Genomic DNA, 10,736 nt, shown 5'->3' on the forward strand with positions numbered 1-10,736 from the left:
TGGTCAGGCTGCAGCAGCTGACCAGCACCGATTGTCCGGCACTCCCTAGTGAGATGACCCCAGTACCTCAGTTGAAAATGCAGAAATCATCGGTCTTCTGTGTCACTCGCGCTGGGAGTTGGAGACTGGAGCTGTTCCTATTCGGCCATCTTCGCAAGGATTTTTTTTGGGAGATGGCGACCGCCTGTTTCCTGACCAGGGTGCTGGTTTATCAGACATTTTGGTTATAATAATTCATTAAGCTATACAATGACTTTAAGATATATTTCTGTATTTCTTCCCCAATAAAAGTAAGCTTGGCTTAAAAGTGCCAATTATTACAATATTTTTAGTAAATAAAAATATTAAAGATAATTCTTAAATCTTTGTAATTAACAATAATATTTCAATCCTAAAATTTGGCTTAGCTGCAGACAAAATTGTAAGGTAGATGCTGAAGGGTAGGCTATTATAAGTAGAGTGTTAGAGAAATCTCCAAGGAGATGGCATTTGAACCAATACCTGAGTGAAAAGGGACCAACCACAGGAAGATAAGCAAAGTTGAAGACAATTTGGTTTAAAATCAACTGGCAGAATTGGGGAGTATCAGTCACTGTTTTTTCCTCCTACTGGTAATTTTGGTGAATCATGGACTAAGTAATTTTGCAATGTTTGCACTTTTGAGTCTCCTGTAACCTTGCTGCTCAAGCTGTAGCTCATGGACCAGCATCATGTATTGTTAGAAATACAGAATCCCATGCACTATCCCAGACCCACAAATTTGAATCTACAATTTAATAAGATTCCCAGGTGGTTTGTGTGCATATTAAAGTTTGAGAAGCATTATCCTATAGTTATATGTTCGTAAATAGATATGAGGAGATTGAATGTGAAAAGTTGAAAATAGACATACATATTGTAAAGGACATTCCAGTCCTAGAAAGCTAAAAATATATAAAATTCATAATTACCCTTTGTCTATCAATCAAACAATATTGATCATATTGCTTTAGCATTCTTACATATTTTAAATTTTGTTCTTTGCCTCATGATTGAACACTCAAGTGAGTAAAGATTAATGATTGTTGTATGATAGAAGTTGTACATCCACCTTTCTTAGCATGACAACTGATCTCCATCTTATCTCAATTATGCTAACTTTATTAGAATTTTTCTTGTTAGCACTATTTTTGATCCTTCAATTTGTTGTTTTTCACTTATTTTTATACGAAAGGGAACACATACCATTCAAATAATAGTACAAATACAGCTATGTAAGATGAAGTGCTGTTGAAATTTTGGAACCTTCACAAAGTAGCTTAATTTGTTTGTTAGTTGATGCACAAAAGTCTAACTATGGGCAATAAAAAAGTTTTAAAGTATTCACTATTATAAAATGTGTAGCGCAAGAAAATGAATTTGAAATTAAAAGATTCAAAGTAGGAGCAATCTCCATACTATGAAAAACACACAGAAATACCTAAAACTTGCAAAATTGCCAGTGATGCATAAAAATTACCAAGAAGTGAAAAAAGTTGGGGAATGGAATCTTCATGTTTGATAAGTTAATTATTTCAACTAATTTAATGTCTCAATCAGTTTGCTTTCCACCATTTTGTTTTTGAGAAGATTGCTTTTTTCTAAGTAACCTGGATCATAGATTTCAATTTCTTTAGATCAGTTGGTTATGTTGCTTTATTCCTTCCATCCCTTTTGTATTAGTAAGGGTTCTCCAGAGAAACAGTACCAATGTGTGTGTGTGTGTGTGTGTGTGTGTGTGTGTGTGTATGTGTGTGTATGACAGAAAGGGAGAGAGAGATTTATTTCAAATAATTGGCTCATGCATTTGTGGAGGCTAGCAAGTCCAAAATCTGCAGAGCGAGCTGATAGGCTGCAGACTCAGAAAGAGCCCGTGTTGCAGTTCAAGTTTAAAGACTCTGAAGATGGATACCCAGGGAAGAGCTAATGTTGCAGTTGATGTCTGAAGATAGTCTGCTGGCAGAATTCCCTTTTGCTTGGGGGTGGAGTTGGAGGGTGGGGTCAGCCTTTAATTTGATTCAGGCTTTCCACTGATTGGAAGAGGCCCGATCACATTATAGAGGTCAATCTGTTTTACTCAGAGTTCACCAATTTAAATGTAAATCTCATCCAAAATACCCTCACAGAAACAGAATAATGTTTGACCAAGAACCGGGCCTATTCAAATTGCCACATAAAATTAACTATCACACCTCTCAAGAAATACCCTGTCAGTTGCTTTGCTTTTAGAGGTGAGGAATGTGGCTTTCAGTTCATATCTGCTTAACTCATTGCCATCTCTTCCCTACCATGGTTTCATTGCTATAAAACATTAAATACTGATATGAATTTGTAGTAGCATCGGTAAAACAGATACCTTTTACAAAGTAAGTTAACAACTTGACAAACTATAGCTTACTTTGGCTTGAGTGACTCCTCTTGAGTCACAACTAACCATGATAACAGATTCCACAAAAAACTACATTTCTGCTAGCCTAGGAGTATAAAAAATGTTGACTGAAGGATATATTTTGATTTTTTTTTTTAAAGTGAGCTCATCTGCGTTGGGATATCTCTCCAAAGCTGTAAACTTGTGTTTGCTCAGTTCACTGTTGGCAAGACACCCTGAAGTAGTTGAAGGAATTCAGGAATTACACTTTTGTCTGTGTGAGCCTTTACCTGGTGCATTTCTGGTGCTTCTGATAAAGCTGCCCCTCCATCACTGAGGCATGGTTAGCGTTTGTTAATCTTTAGCAATAGATCTTTCATGCAGCCAAGAGAACTATGCTGTAAAGTGCTCGCGATTTACCAAAATTCCATGCATGAATTTCTTGATTCTTTGAGAATTCCATACATTTTCATAACTTTCATTGTTCTCCTCTATGTAGTTGAGTCTCAAATTTACACCTCAGGTCCTGACCTCTCACCTGACCTCTAAACACTCATTTCTACTCTCTGCCTCACATTACAACCTAGATGTCCTTCCAACACCTTAAATCCATTATGATTAAAGTAAATCCATTAATGATCTCATTTTTGTTATTGTTGACCGTTGAAATTACTACTAGGTTTCCAGGATTAATCTTGGATTTTCCTTTGACTTTTTCCTTACTCCCTTATATCCAGTTAGTTTCCAAGTATAGTGTCCCGTGATTCTTATATTCACCCATCTTTTCCATTCTCATGGCCACCACTGTATGTAAGTGACCAGGACTATTGGAGGTCACCAAACTGGCCTTCTCACCTCTGTTATTCCACTTATTCCATTCTATACATTTTTACAGTTGATAATCCCTCATCTAAAACTGTTGGTATTAAATCTGTTTTTAGAATGAAGATTTTCCTTTTTAATTTTTGCAGTTTTAGAAAGGTAATATGGTTGTACCATATATTTTAAAATCTACCCAGTGAGGCTGGGGCAGCATCTTGTAATCAAACACAGTTACTTCTTCAGTGAAACATGTGAATATTCACATTAAGATAAATAAAGAGTATAAATATTCTCACTTTGATTCAGGTTAAACTTGGATGCTGAATGAATTCAGATTAGACTGACTTTTTAAGGTTTCAGAAAAAAACCTTAATATGTTTGGTTTTTTTAGAACTTTTTGGATTTTGGAATTGTGAATTAGGGATGGCAGACGTGGACTAGATAAATCTTCCTCAAGTAATAGTATCACTCCCATTTCCGTTGAGATAAATCTTCCTCAAGTAATAGTATCACTGAATTAGTTGTAAACTCTTCACTCTGGTATCTTCAAATGCCTTCTCAATTTGACCCCACATCATTATTTTCTGGGTTTATTTTCCACTCATTCTCTATGTAGCTTCTTTTGCCTCAGTCAAACTATATAAATATTGCTTAGTTTTCTTTCCTCTGCATATAATCAAATTTGTCCTTCTTCTTGAAATGTTATTTTTTTCTTGTCCATTCTTCTACAAACTGTCTGTTGACATCTTTTCTATATTTCCAGAGCTGTTTCCTATATAAACTGCTTGATCCCTATTTTGGGATCAATAATTGTTCTCTGGTCTGAATTCCTAGACCAGACCAGTTTTGACATATGTACAATCAATCAGAATAATACCCCTTTCTTACCTCTTAGACTTGTCATTACATTAAATAATGCACAAATGCCTCTAGCACGGTGTCTGACACATAGTAGGAACTAAATTGACATTAATTATTCCCTTTCCCTCTCTTTCTCCTTCCTTTCCTTTTGTTAATATATACTATATGTTATCATTTTAAATGTACTTTGTTCTTCTCATTACTGGATCGGAAGTTTTTGAGCATAGGACCTTACTTATTGGAGGCACAGTAAATATTGAGTTATGTGAAATGAAAACAAATAGTGTTACTAGAGAAAGTTAAACTCCTGGATTCTGGAAAGACACTGGTTTGTGTATATATGAATGTACATTGAAACTTCAAACAAAACAAAACCTATGATCACAAATATAAGTTAAGTCTTCAAAATCTCCATCAATAACATTCTAACTGCCAAAGATCACCCAATATGACCTTCCATATACTTCCTCTGGTTCAAATATTCTTTGTATTATTATTACCTTCTCCTTCCTAATCTAGAGACAGAATGGTTGTCTTTTATACGGTAAGACCACTTGCCTATACACTTGATTCCATCCTCTGTCTTCTGTGAGATTTCATAACATTAATTTTCTCTTACATTTTTAATCTTCAATAATAAAAATGCTCAAATATTTCCTCTTATAAATAGCATTCTCTCTTTGATTCCCACTTTGTTTTGTTCATTGAACTGATATCTATTATGTTATTATGTCATCACCTCCCATGCCTCTTTAAAAAATTGTTTGTGTTGTGAAATATAACACTCATACATAAATGAATAACATATAATTGTACAGCTAAAGAAATTATTATGAAGTAAAATCTGTGTAAATACCACCTGTTCAAGAAATAGAACTTTGCTAGCACCTTTACACTTCCCAGTCTCAACCCCCTGAATTGACCACTATTTGGATGTTTATGGCAATCATTTCCTTGTTCTTTTTTTATTTTACTACCTAAGTAAGCTGACAGTATAATTTGGTTTTTTAACTTTTTAAAACTCTTTATAATAAAGTCTGATCTTTTCTGCTCAGTCTTACATTTGTGAAATTCATCTATTTTTTTGTATATAGCTATAAGGCATTCATTTTCATTGTTGTATGGTATTCCATCGTATTTATGTAGCACAATTTATTTATCGAGTCTACTATAGATTGTTATTTATGTAAATATTTAAATTTTTTGCTATCACAAATGGCGGTGCAATAAATATTGTTGTAGATATCTCCTGGTACATGTAAATACGCATAATTGTTGAGTATATAACTAGCAGTGTGAGTACAAGGTTTTAATGTTTGCATATCTTCAACTTTACTGGATGATGCTAAACTGTGCTCCCAAGTGGTTGGGGCAATTTACACTCCTGCCAATACTTGGTACTGACCGTCTTTTTAATTTTAGTCATTAGAGTGTGTGTCTAGTGATGCTGGATATTAATAATATTGAGCACATTCTAGTATATGTTAGCCATTTGGAGATCCTCTTTTGTGAATTGTATATTCAAATCCTTCATTCATTATTCTACTGGACAGTCTATTGTTTTCTTATTGGGTGTACATTATGCATTCTGGATATGAGCCCTTTGTTGGATATATATATTGCAATTAGCTTCTGTCACTCTGTGGTTTGCCTTTTCCTTGTGTCTTTTGATGAACAGAAGTTCTTTTTTTTTTTAATAATATGACTATAAAAATAAAATTCACTCATTTTAAGGTTACAATTGGATGCCTTTTGACTCATGCACACATCTGTAATCATCAACCACTACTTCAATTGTTGGGTCCGCCAACATCCCCTCTGCTTTCTTCCTGTGTCCTGGCCAAGAAAAACAGAGTGCCTTGACCACTCTGTGACCTGGCCAGCTACCTGTTTTTTCCGCATCCTTGAATCCAAGCTAGGATGTTGAACATTCTCAGCTACTGATAAAGCTGTTTAGGTTGTTGCTGGAAACACAGAGATTGATCATATTACTATACATGTAGAAGGCGGCTCAGAAAAATTCTTTAAGCCCTCACATAAACTCCATAACTGGACCCCTCATTGCAGACATACCCAGGAAGAATGTCTCCCCTCACTGTCGCTCAGACAGACCTGCTGCAGCCTCCTCCTGTGTAACTTGTAAGTTCCCCTAATACATGCTTCAGATCAGTCACCCTGGAGTTTAGTGCTTCCTTCTCTGAAACCCAAGCCAACCCAATCTCAGGAAGTTTTGGGATAGTCCCTTGAAAGGATTCCCCTGTCACTGGTCTTGGGGTGACTCCAGCTGCTGGGTTTGGCCAGAGAGAAAACCAATCTACACGTACAACCTTTCCACCTTTCCACCTCCCCAGAACCTTTCCACCTCCCCAGAAATTTCCCTCAGCCCCATTGCAGTCAGTCTCCTCCCCTCTCCCTCCTTAGGTAATCACTGTTCTGATTTCTATCACTGTAGATTAGCTTTGCCTGTTCTAGCATAAACGTGTTATTGAATAATGTGTACTCTTCTGTGTCTAGTTTCTTTCACTGTCTGTGATTTCATCTACATTATGTTGTGTATCAGTGCTTTGTTCCCTTTTATTGGTGGCCAGTAGTCCACCGTATATATTTGTTTAGCCATTCACCTATTGATGGATATTATTAATAAAGCTGCATAAATATTTAGGTATAAGTCTTTTTATAGATACACATTTCTTTTGGTAAATATCTAAGAGTGGAATTTCTGTGATATGTCTGTTTAATTTTATAAGAAATAGCCAAATTGTTTCCAAAGTGGTTGCACCATTTTATGCTTCCATTGGCAAGGTATTAGGTTGGTGCAAAAGTAGTTGTGGTTTTAGCCATTACTTTGAATGCAAAAACTGTGTTTATTTTTATTTTATTTTATTTTATTTTTGAGACAGAGTTTCGCTCTTGTCACCCAGGCTGGAGTGCAATGCCACGGTTTCAGCTCATTGCAACCTCTGCCTCCCGGGTTCAAGCGATTCTCCTGCCTCAGCCTTCTGAGTAGCTGGGATTACAGGTGCCCACCACCAGATCTGGCTAATTTTTGTATTTTTAGTGGAGACAGAGTTTCGCCATGTTGGCCAGGCTGGTCTTGAGCTCCTGACCTCAGGTGATCTGCCTGCTTCAGCCTCCCAAAGTGCTGAGATTAGAGACGTGAGCCACTGCGCCCAGTCAAAAACCGTGATCACTTTTGCACCAACCTACCTATGTTCCATTCCTTCACCAAAAACAGGTATTGCTATTATTTTTCATTTTAATCACTCTAGTGGGTGGGATGTTACACGAAGGTTTATGTTTGGTTATCTGTAGCTTTCCTTAAATAGTCTGAAACAAGTAATTAGCTTGGAATAAACTATTTTAGGAACCAATGCTGGCAGGATTACATCTATAAAGAGGATATTGTTCACCAGTTTTGGTTCTGAGCAATCTTGAGCTAGTCCTGTGCTGGTGTGAAGTGTGCTGGTGCTTTTTTATACAATCAGGATGCATCTTGATGGTTGGTGTCATAATTTCTGTTTCAGTGGTCTTCTGAATGTCCAGAGCCATTGTAAGGAGTATTGCCTATGAAGGCCATGCCAAGTCTCAGAGCATAGCGGAACATATTATAATACTTCTGGTGCAGTAATAGGCCACTGTGCTTTTGGGGGTCCCTTTCCAGAAACTAGTGGTCAGGATGATTAACGAAGGTCTCCTGCACAGTGAGATAAGGTGCTCACTTAAATGGAACCTGGGTAGTGGCAGGGCACTGACTCTGTTCCCAGATCGTTTCCTGGGGCTCACTCTAGGTGGTCTATGAATATCACCTTTGCCTTTGTCCACCTGGTCCTTTCAGTTTGGTTCCCCTTATCTTCAGGCTCTACTGTCTCACCCTCTCAAAACAATTCCTCTAAAGGGTCTTAAACCACAACCCAGAGAAAATTATGTTCTCTAGTGGGAGAAAAGCTAGTGATGGTAGAGATCACTAGGTGTTTACATAGTTTCCATTTTAACCTTCCTTTATAGTAATGAGCCCCAATTTCTACTTAGGCACAGTGCCATTTAGAATAAAATACATATTTTTTAGATTTCCTTTAAACTAGGCAGGGCCATAAGACCAAATTCTGGGTCCTGAATGTGACTTCCAGGAAGGCTTCTTGAAGGTGCTGGTTCACTGGGCGCTGTCTCTTTTGCCCTCCCCCTTTCTCCCTCTGGCATGTGGACACAGTCCCAGACCTTCTAAAGGCAGTCTGGGATGATGAGGTGAGCTTGAGGGTGAAAGTGGAGCAGACAATAGGAATTACCCTCTAAATGTTTTTTTATGTGAAAGAATATAACTCTGTGGCTTTCAGCCACATTTTAAGTTTTCTATCACATGTCATCAAATCTAGTCCTGATGTACATATATGAAATTTGGAACCTACTACAAGTGACAGAGTATAAAATGTGACTGACGCTAAATCATTCCAAATCTATTATTTATGGCTTAAACTTTTTGTTTACAGTTCTTAGAAACCTAGATTTTCTTAAAGTAAGCTTTTGAAATATAATATCCAAGAATTTAATTTTTCTTTACCTGTGTCCAGCTTTAACAACTCTTCTTTGTTGCAGTGAAGGCAAGATGACCTTGTGATTTGGGCTGAGAAAAAGATACAAACAAAATCCAAGGAGAAAAGACAAATAAGTTAATATTTTAAAATACCATCCCGTATCATATTAAATAAATATTTCTTTGACTATTTGTAGCAAACCATCACTTTAGCACATTCTCAGTTTATGTTCCTATGTTTCTAATAAAGTACAAGACAATTTGGCATGCCTTTTTGTTATTATAGTCTGTTTCCTAGAATTATTACTAATAATTATTCATAATTTCCATGGTGTAAAGATAGTATACTTAGAATGGCACCAAAGTTCTTGCTCTTATTTCTCCTGAAGACACAGATTCCTATGAAAATAACACACAGGGTGGGGGAAAAAGGAGAAAAATCTGCTGTGAATTTAATATCTGGTCACTTCTCGGTTTTCTTTAGGCCCACTGCTGGATTTACATTATCAGGCCACAAGAGTGTGAATTCCCAAGAAACCCAAGTAGAAAGAGAATAGAGAGAAGGGCGGAAAACATTTGATTTCTTTATAGTTAGAGCTTTGTTCTAGGTCCTCAAGTATGAAGTTATTTAGATCCATTTATAAATCATCTAAGTATCTATACTCATAAACCAACTCCATGTGCAAGGGAGCATCTCAGTTAACTTTGAATGAATGAAGTTCCCCATGATGCAAAGGTGAGTTCCTTAATTAGCAAGGCCTTTTTGGAAACATTTTGGAGATGAAATATTTTAAAATGTTTTAGTCATGTGCATTAGTCTGTTCTCACACTGCTATAAAGAACTACCTGAGACTAGGTAATTTACAGAGAAAAGAGGTTTAATCAACTCTAAGTTGTGTGGGCTACATTGGCTTCTGCTTCTGGGGAGGCCTCAGGAAACTTACAATCATAGTGGAAGGTGAAGAGGAAGTAGGCATGTCTTACATGACCGGCATGAGAGACAGAGACAGAGACACACACACAGAGAGAGAGAGAGAGAGAGAGAGAGAGAGAGAGAGAGAGAGAGGAAGTGCTATGCTCTTTATAACAACTAGATCTCATGAGAATTTATTCACTATCACAAGAACAGCAAGCGGGGAGTCCGCCCTCCATGGTTCAGTCACCTCACACCAGGCCCCTACTCCAACACTGGGATTACAATTCCACATGAGATTTGGTTGGGGACACAGAGCCAAACCAAATCAGTATATTCAAAGTAGATTGAATATCCTAAGCATGGTGCAACAGGGGTTGGCACTAACAGCTTTAATTACACCCTGATGTGATATGAAGGAGCTCTCTGCAGTTCTATTGAAGTAGAAGAACCTCAGCTTCCATATTTTGCAGTCATCTGATAAGCAGAGTAGATTGAATTTACTAAGTACAATGCACCTGGGGGTTGGCACTAACAGCCCCAATTCCATCCTTTTGTGATATCAGGAAACTCTCCAGTTCTATTGAGGGAGAAGAACCTCACCTTCCACGTTTTATGAATGGCCCCATTGCCTTCAGCTTCCAGAAAGTGTTTGACACTCTTCCTTTTGCTACCTCTGTTTCATTTCTCTCTCTGTTTTTCCCTACTTGCCATTCTCGATGCTTCTTTTAATCTCTGCCATTGTAGTGACTGGCTGCTTATTGATTTCTTTCCTCTTCCCTCTTTTTTGTTTTTTTTCTTCTTTGCTGTCTTCTCTTTCCCTTTGTTGCCACTTCTTCCAAATTTTATGGTTTTATTTTATGGTAGCAGGGGTTAGGTTTTATAGTCATCATCATTAATGAGAGGGGATCTTCTTTCAGTCAGTGCAACAACCGATCACAACAAATTTCCCTTGCTATAATTACAGGTTTTAGAAATTGGTTTTAAGTTTATGGTTTGCTCCTGAAGGTTGACAGTGCTTGACTGCATAAGTGGCGTGTTGTATATGTAGAATCCATAGACCTGAGAACTAGGAAGAACTAAAAAGATCATCTAATCTGCTTTTTTTAAAAAGTCAGGCTACTGAAGTAAGTTAACTTACCCAATAGGACATAGGTCTATAAAACTATACTTGGGAGATAATTAGCTCTTTAGTCCTGTATATAATGCAAAGAGAACTCAAGGAA

The sequence above is a fragment of the Colobus angolensis genome, unplaced genomic scaffold (genome assembly GCF_000951035.1).
Source record: "Colobus angolensis palliatus isolate OR3802 unplaced genomic scaffold, Cang.pa_1.0 Scaffold186, whole genome shotgun sequence".
NCBI classification, from domain to species: Eukaryota; Metazoa; Chordata; class Mammalia; order Primates; family Cercopithecidae; genus Colobus; species Colobus angolensis.